Source organism: Hemibagrus wyckioides, linkage group LG27, assembly GCF_019097595.1.
Source record: "Hemibagrus wyckioides isolate EC202008001 linkage group LG27, SWU_Hwy_1.0, whole genome shotgun sequence".
Classification (NCBI taxonomy): domain Eukaryota; kingdom Metazoa; phylum Chordata; class Actinopteri; order Siluriformes; family Bagridae; genus Hemibagrus; species Hemibagrus wyckioides.
The window spans coordinates 7,306,628-7,315,000 of NC_080736.1; the positions used below are offsets into that span (position 1 = coordinate 7,306,628).

General features: G+C 38.8%; 1 protein-coding gene across 3 annotated transcripts in view; it reads left to right on the forward strand.

The window, feature by feature from the left end:
* Nucleotides 1-8,373, forward strand: part of coro2ba (coronin, actin binding protein, 2Ba) — a 52,154-nt gene that overhangs the window by 15,668 nt on the left and 28,113 nt on the right. Inside the window, exon 1 of one of the 3 annotated variants that reach the window (XM_058381528.1) lies at nt 8,172-8,325. The exons of the other annotated variants lie outside the window; for them this stretch is intronic. The gene's annotated coding sequence lies outside the window, so the exon portion shown is untranslated. Of the gene's footprint in view, nt 1-8,171; nt 8,326-8,373 lie in introns of those variants that run through there. 3 annotated transcript variants of the gene reach the window in all.

Below are 8,373 nucleotides of genomic sequence, written 5' to 3' on the forward strand. Positions count from 1 at the left end.
CATAGCTCACTGTTTAGGGCCGACTGTGATTAATTTTTGGAATTCCTGCAGCAAAATAAAATCATGAACGCATTTATTCTATAAAGATCATCTACATGATCACCAGTCCATGATGTTTCAATCCTGGTTTTTGACGTCCCTATTTAATTCTAGAGATGCAACCTTTTATAATGGAAAAGGTGTGTTTGTGGAACAGATGTGGTCTTTGGCTTGATGTCCCAGGACAGATGGTGTGTATCAGGGCTAGCCGAAGCCCCGAAGCCTCTTTCCTCACTTCCAGCGTGAAGAATCAGCCTGTTCTCATATACAGCTCCAGAAACAGCAGGCAACCAACTCACAAAAATGGGGCCATAGCCTGTTTAGAAAGGACTTTCTCTAAAATGGAATGAAAGAGAAAACTCTTGAGCTTTAAATTTGTTTTTGCAACATATATCAGCCTATAATATAGCTGTTTATAAAGCACTACATGTTGCTTTATGTGACTTACTTTATAAGATTAGCAGTCAGTGAATATAAATATCCATTTGTCTATGTTTATGCAACTTCCCCAGCAATACCTGTGATTAAAATGGAAATTAGTTTAGAATTAGTTTTGCACAATTTTCTGGTTCTTTCACACTGATAAAGAGAGTAGAGGCCATTTGTGTACTAGTAAAAAACTTAAGGATGGGAAATCAGAGATCACACATCTAAGAATAATTCTGGTCCTATAACAGCCCAAATCTGCAAAGTGCTCTGTCTGTGTGTGTGTGTGTGAGTATGACGGTGGGTGTTTTCAGGCAAATTGCCACGTCTGAGCTTTCCTCTTGAGCTGTTGCCCAGATGGTCCTCATTCTGAGTGGTGCTTGTCTTTTGTTGCTTGTGGTGCACCATTGGCAGCTCAAACTGTGCTAAGCTGTCAAGACTTTAATAACTAATAAAAACAGAAGTGAACCACCTGATCTATACCTGACTATACCACATTCGTGCATATGCACATTGAAGTAGTATACTGTATTTCCAGGAGATTATCCAATTATTTTATTAATACATGCTAACATCGAATCAAATGATTAACATGGCCATATAAATTTGATTGGTGGATTGATTGACAGGTCAGCATGATATGTAGTCTGTCTGTCACTATGATGGTCAAGATGGTTCTTCCAAACAGCCCACCCCTGTCGCTATTACTGACAATTACCTTCACTTCCTCTCTCGCTTCATATCTTCCTCCGCCCCTTCATCTCCCTCCACACTCACACAGACGGTAATCCCCATTAGTCCATCTGTTACCCAGCTCATTACACACGCCCTTCACACTAATCCTCACTAACATTATACACATACAATAGAGACACAAAAAAACATACACCTGGAAATGAAATATAAATGATTATTATTAAGTGTCCTTTATCCATAAAATCATGTATTCTTACATTATACACACCTAAAACAACTGCTGTTGTTTTGCACATTTCAAACTACTGCTATACGTATATGTTTACAAGAACCCGCTTGTTTACAGTTCTCCTTTTTGCACATTTTTCGCCACGATTCTGTCTATATTGTGTATTGTGTATGTGTGTTTTGTGTCTTTGCACTGTCTTTTGTCTTACACTGTTTGCACCAGGTTGCACATGTTATGTAGCTAGGACAACTACTTTCTGCCCTTCACTATGTACTGATAGATAGATAGATAGATAGATAGATAGATAGATAGATAGATAGATAGATAGATAGATAGATAGATAGATACTTTATTCATCCCAAAGGGAAATTCTTTACTGTGTCAGCTACATATGGTTCAAATGACAATAAAAGCTTCTTGACTTGACTTGCTTCTTGACCTGTTGCAGTAAATCACAATGACAGACAAACCCTCCATGTGCTATTTGTCTTAACCCATGATTTAGACAATTGCAAATGCAAGTCTGTTTTATAGTATTTTAGCTATAACATTATTTTACATCATTTCAAAGCATCACATAAAAAGCTAGCTAGATAGTTCAGTTTAAACAGTACTGCCGAAAGGGGTCAACAAAGCGTTTGCTAGCTAAGTCTTCCTTGTTTTTATGCTATTTCACATGAATTTGTATAGCAGCAGTGTAAACATGCTAACCAGATTCTTGATTCTTCATACACATCCATTTTGCTAGCTTAAAAGCTCTACAGTAGCATTTATCTTCGGCAGGAAGAAATAAGAAGCCAGAACTGAAAAACAATAAATGCTACATCCTAAAGCCATTGTAATTTGTGAAATTAGGCTTCAGAACAGCAGCAGATATTAAAACCCGTGTTTCAATTTTGCTCTCACATTCCCATGTTGCCGATATTAGATACACCGAACTGCACTATTCCCATATTATTTTTAGCGCCAATTAATGAATCCTGAATTCCAATTTAATGCTCGATGCTTGATTATGTGTCACATGCTTTACTCACGTGTCCCATTATTTTCCAATTGTAAGGATAATAAAAGCTAATTAAGCAGACTTACTAAAGGGGAAAGTGAGACACCCCGGTATGAGAGCAGGCAGATTTCTAGGTGTAGATGACTGACAAGCTGAAGTGAAGCTAATGAGCAGGAGGGAGATTTCAATAGGGAGTATCTCCTCCTTCAAGAGCGTGTCCTTGACCATCTGCCACACACCACCATCTACAACATTCTGCATTTTTTCCCCCTTCATTTCTTATCTCCCAGGCTTTTGATAACTCAAGGACACCTGTCTTTCCTCCTTTGTCTGGCCAGAGAGTCTCAAATTGCCTTGTGAATAGCTGAATACATTGGAAGTTCATATGAGATGAGCTCAGGATTGTTCTCTCTCTCTCTCTCTCTCTCTCTCTCTCTCTCACTCTCACTCTCAGCAGGAATCATTTCAGCTTGCTGTGCTTGTTTCACAAAATACAGATTTTTCCACACATAATTTCCCCCAGTTTCATTGTAAATCTTCTCCTCCATTAAATTCTCACCTAACAGATCATTCGAAATCACTCAACTATCAATCAGTCTAGAATGGAAAAGGCTGCACTGTTTAGCACTAACAGCTTTATTGTGTATACTGGGATTATAGTGTTACTCTGAATGACAGGGAGGAGGATGATGACATCCTTTTCACCTTGGTAGGACAGCCAATTATTATTCAATCCTAGGCTCCAGGCCTGGCAGTGTCATCATTAGGATTCAAATTTGGGATTTTCCAATGAAGGGATGTTCACTCAGACTTGTCAGAAAACCCAAGTTTCATTTTTTATGATTTTCTTGTGATAAATGTAATGACCTTAGCTTTCAATCATGCAGAACTGAAGGTTGAGCAACCATTGATTGTACAACTTATGTTTAAGCTGTATCTACAAAAAAAATATTCATTCATTCATTCATTCATTCATTCATTCATTTATTCATTCATTTATTCATCCATTCGTTCATTCATTCATCTTCAGTCACTGCATTATCCTGGATCTGTAGTCTGTCCTATAAACACTGGTTGTAAGGAGACTAGGACAGAATAGGACACCAGTCCACTGTATGGCATAACAATTAATATGAAATAATACATTTATTTTTAATGCCACAGAAACTACTCAAATGACCCAAGAATATCTATACACTTCCTCTCACTGAATATTCCAGGATTTGTGAATATACATGAATATGTAACATTGCCATGTCCTCCTGCTACCAAATATGGCTAATGGCACAACATTCTCTCAGTTAGACACAAGTATCTTGATTTGCATTATGATATACATCATCCTAGACACTAGTAAGAAACTTTAGCATGCAGTTTCTGTAGCTAAAGGTTGCTGTCAACCACATCATCCACTAATCTCAGATGTCCTAGGTTTTTAACAGTCTCTTTTTCCACAATATATATGGAATATTTAAGCAAGAAAATTGACCCAAATATTCTATATAATCGGAATTTAGTTTATTTGGAAGCATTTATATTATTTTCCTATCCCTCCATGGTCTAAATTGGTATTCTTACATATTTGCCATCACACATTAAGCCATTTCATGCCCAGGAATATACATTTACATAATGAAGTCCACTCATCCCAGAACCATGTCTCAGTTTATCGAGATCAGTCTCTGAGTCCTAGTGGTCTTCAACAACAAAATAGGAGTTGGAGAGTGAGAGAGGAATTTACACGCCTCTTGAGCTTGCAATTCACTGAGACTTGCTAATCCATATCATTCAGAGCGCGAGAGAGAGTGAGAGAGAGAGAGAGAGAGAGAGAGAAGCACCAGTTCAACACAAAACCATCATTATTTTTAGCATAGGTACATGAGAAGATTTATTTCATTGTTGTCCTCTTTCATTATCCTTGGAACTTTCTTTGGTCCACGGTTGCCAGGTCTCAGCAAGATTTGCAGAGCAACTCCAAAAATTGTACAATAAGGGTGAATCGAGCACAAAACCTTTAGGCAAAAGGCAGACAAGATTTCTTTCAAGAAGAAGTCTTTGCATAGGAATCAAGTTCACTATAAACCCTTTTCCTTTTGCATGCCATAGGCTAAATTTACAGAAATTTAATATTGAATATTTGCTTTTATTTACATAATAATTATTATTTATAGTAATATAAACATATTTAAATGTATTTATAATTACTTACATAATACTCACACGATTTCTGGGGCCATGAGACTATTTTTATCCTTGAATTTGCATTTTCTATCTACAAAATCATTCAGAACTGCTGAAATCTGGTGTAAAGGAAATGCAACACATGGCAACCCTGCCTGAAAAATATGAGGGGGAGCTGGATTCTGATTGGATAGTGTTGACTGGTGCTCATTTTGACTGGTGCCATTACCTTTATATATATAATTTTTTTACGCCTGTTCTGGTTAGGGTTGGAGTTTGCAGCATGGCTTCCTGGTCCAGTCTTTGTGTTGGTGTCTCCCAGTGGCATGAGTAATGCTCAGATTGTGTGTGGTATGGCAGTGTCAGCCGTTAGTGGCGAACACAATCCCCAAAGCACAAAATGTCAGTGGGCATTGTGTTATCTGGCTCTCTCCCAGCTGTAGCTGAGCTTGTGAGAGTAGCTCAGGGCCACAGCTGGATCAAAAGCTGCCAAAACAGCCAGAACTCTGGATCTATGTTAGTTATCACATGCTGAGAGGGAACGCCATCTCCGGAGCCTCTCCTTCCTTGAGGGGTCCACAGCTGGGACCCTGAGGTCTTCACAAAAGCCCTGAACAGTGGCATTGCGAGGAGCCGATTGCAGCCTAATGTAGGCTTTTCAGTCACTTTTCCGCTCCAAAGACACAAGACCCATGCTTCCTCTCTTGCATTTGAATGGCACTGTATGAAAGAGATTCAATTTGATTGCTTTAAGAGATCCAGTCATTTTTTATGACATGTTCATGAATGATTACAGGATCTGGCAGTCAGCCTGGGCAAGATTAAATTAGCCCCGTGTTTCTAGGGTCCATTTTGCTGATTGCCAACATAAGAGAAATTTTTTGGGGGTTGCCCATACTGCAACCAAGAGCAAAAAGTATTTTCACAGCAAGAAAGATCTGTTTGTTTATGCTTCAGTGATCACACAGGAGTTTAGGGTGACGTTTAGCTTTGCGAGTGGTTGAAGTTTTGCAGGGCAGGTTTGCATAATGATGGAACCTGAGATATTAATAACACACATGGAGAGTTGGAATTCTCCGAGCATTTCTTGTGAAAAATGAAACCTTTGGCTGCTTTGTTTAGGATCATTACACTGTCCAGCTGAGAGAGAGAGAGAGAGAGAGAGAGAGAGAAAGAGAGGGAGAGAGTTAAGACAAAGGAGAGAAAACAGCATAGGAGCACTGACTGCAGGCAAAATGTGGAAAAATCAATAAACCAAGTGAATTCTCTGGAATGCTTTGGCCCTCGACTAGCACACATGTGGAGTCAAATATTTTTCTCATCCTTGAAAACGGTGCGTAAGCTTCACACCTGTGCATACACACCTGCTTAATCATACACTATTCCCAGTATGTATATAGTTGTGCACTGATCAGCATAACCTATGCCAATGCATACTGAATGTAAGCATATATTATTCCTGCTCTCTGCTGTGAATACTTAATCAATACTGCGGAGATGTACGTCCGGAGGCCCGAATGATCCCGGTGGAGCAGACAGGGTGAGGGAGTTTATTCTTAATGCGGAGAACTGAGGCATCACAAGTCTGCAGGGAAGAAAACACTCACTAACACGGACTGGCAAATCAGATTCAGCGCTAGTATATCTAAGACTAGCATCCTGCTTGAGACCACAGTCTTACATCGCTGTAGTCATTTCTGAAAATGTTCACATGACAAAAAAACAACTTCAGTTAAACATCTGGTAAGGAAAAACTGTATAATGATAATATTCAATTCAATTCAGTTTTATTTGTATAGCGCTTTTAACAGTGGACATTGTCTCAATACGGTACAAAAAGTTCAAGATTAATATTAGACTTATATTTAAATTTATTTGTTTCCCTGATGAGCAAATAATATAATGCATAAAACTGTATAATGATCAATAATAAATCTCTAAAATATAATACACTTTCTATTATACAGTGGTTTAGGGGCTGTGTGTTGGTCATGTAACAGAAAATCACTACGCTGAATTGAGGCATTGATAGGGTGTGGCAATCAGGGAGAGCTAGAAAAAGACAGTATAGGACTGATCTCGGAATATTCCGGATATGTTCATTGTATTTCTACACTCCTGTAATACACTCAGAAATGAGTATGAGCTTGCAAATGCCCCAGTGGCTTAGGGTTCAACTCCCAGGTTCCACTCCCACCTCCGCCCTGTGTGCACAGAGTTTGCATGTTCACCCTGTGCTTCGGGAGTTTCCTCCAGGTAATCTGTTTTCCTCCCTCAGTCCAAAGGCATGTGCGGTAAACTGATTGCCATCTCTAAATTGTCCATAGTGTGTGTGTGTGTGTGTGTGTCTGTGTCTAACCTGCCACACGTTAGAACCCTGTCCAGGATGAGCGGTATGGATAGATGGATTAAAATTTCCCTTAGGGAACAAACTAGTTTATTACTTGAATAAGGGAGGAAATTACTGCCTTATGGACCCAAAAGTAGCCCTTATGGCACCAAGCAAAACTAAATGAAATTAATAAAACAGGATTTTAGTTTGTTTTGGTCAAGGGCCAAGTTACACTTCAACCTCTTGGCCTCATTTTATTATTTAGTTCTTCGTCTTAAGGCACATTATTCAGTAACGTCTATGAATTATTCGGTAAGTACAGTACAACTAATAGGAAAAACATATGCATTTAGGAGGGTGAGGAAGTCTGGAGTTGTCCGTTTCGGAGAGTTTACGAGGTTATGTTGAATTTTCCCTTAAGTGTTCTGTAAAATCAAGTTTTGGTGCACAAGAAAACCGCATGTGGGTTTGCTAAGTGAAACTGTCATACCTTTCTTACACACTTAAGTATTGAATTTCCCTGTTCCTAAAAAAAAATTGTGTAGCATAGAGTGATTTAACTGCCTTAATTTCCCACAGGATGAAGCACGAACACTTTACTTTAAGATTACTGGTCTGGTTGAAAAGCTGAAGATATTGCCAACTTGTATTTCTTTATTACTTCTTGTACTGTCCCTTTGAGGGATAAACCTCAATCATTGCTTTTCTCTTATTTTCTCCCTCCCACTTTTTTTTAGTTATTGTGGGATTAACTTTGCTCCTCAAAATGAGTTTCCTTTTGTTGTGCTGTTTCAACAGAGTCTGTTTTTCTTCTGTAGTCCAGATCTTTTCAGTCTTCATGGACTCTTAAGAATAAATTGATATCTAGTATTAAAAAAATAATTAATAACAACAACAAAAAAAGCGATGAAATATCAGCAGAACCTCAGTTCAGTCACTTCATAACATCATAACAGTGTTTAAGCCAACATCTTGGATACAAGAAAATCTCTCAAGTTTGACTCTGAAAGAGAAAGTGTTTTCTCAATATCAAGGAAATGCTTGCTATGAAATATTAAGACTGAGTCCCCCACTGCACCTCTTATTGAAATCCAGAGCAGGAGAGTGCTTTTAGAGCAGAGCAATATTCAATAAAGTGTAAAGAAAATCCTGCAATATTTAGCCAGTACAGTACAGTGCTGCAGCTGGAGCTGGAGCTGGGGCTGTAACAAAGGGAGGGAGGAAAAGAGAGAGGATGGGAGGGATAGAGGGTGGGTGCAGGAGGAGAAGCCTGGGAGGAAAGAGGAAGACGGAAACCAGTGAGAAGCAATAGGCCGACTAACTGGATGGTCTTGAAGATCTGGAGGGGATACAGGGAAGTTTTCCTTCTGTGAGGCATAGCTTAAAGATTGTAGACAAGCTCATTAAAGCAGCTGAAAGGTAAGATACTGACACAATAATAATGATACATTCAGCAATTAGGAAATG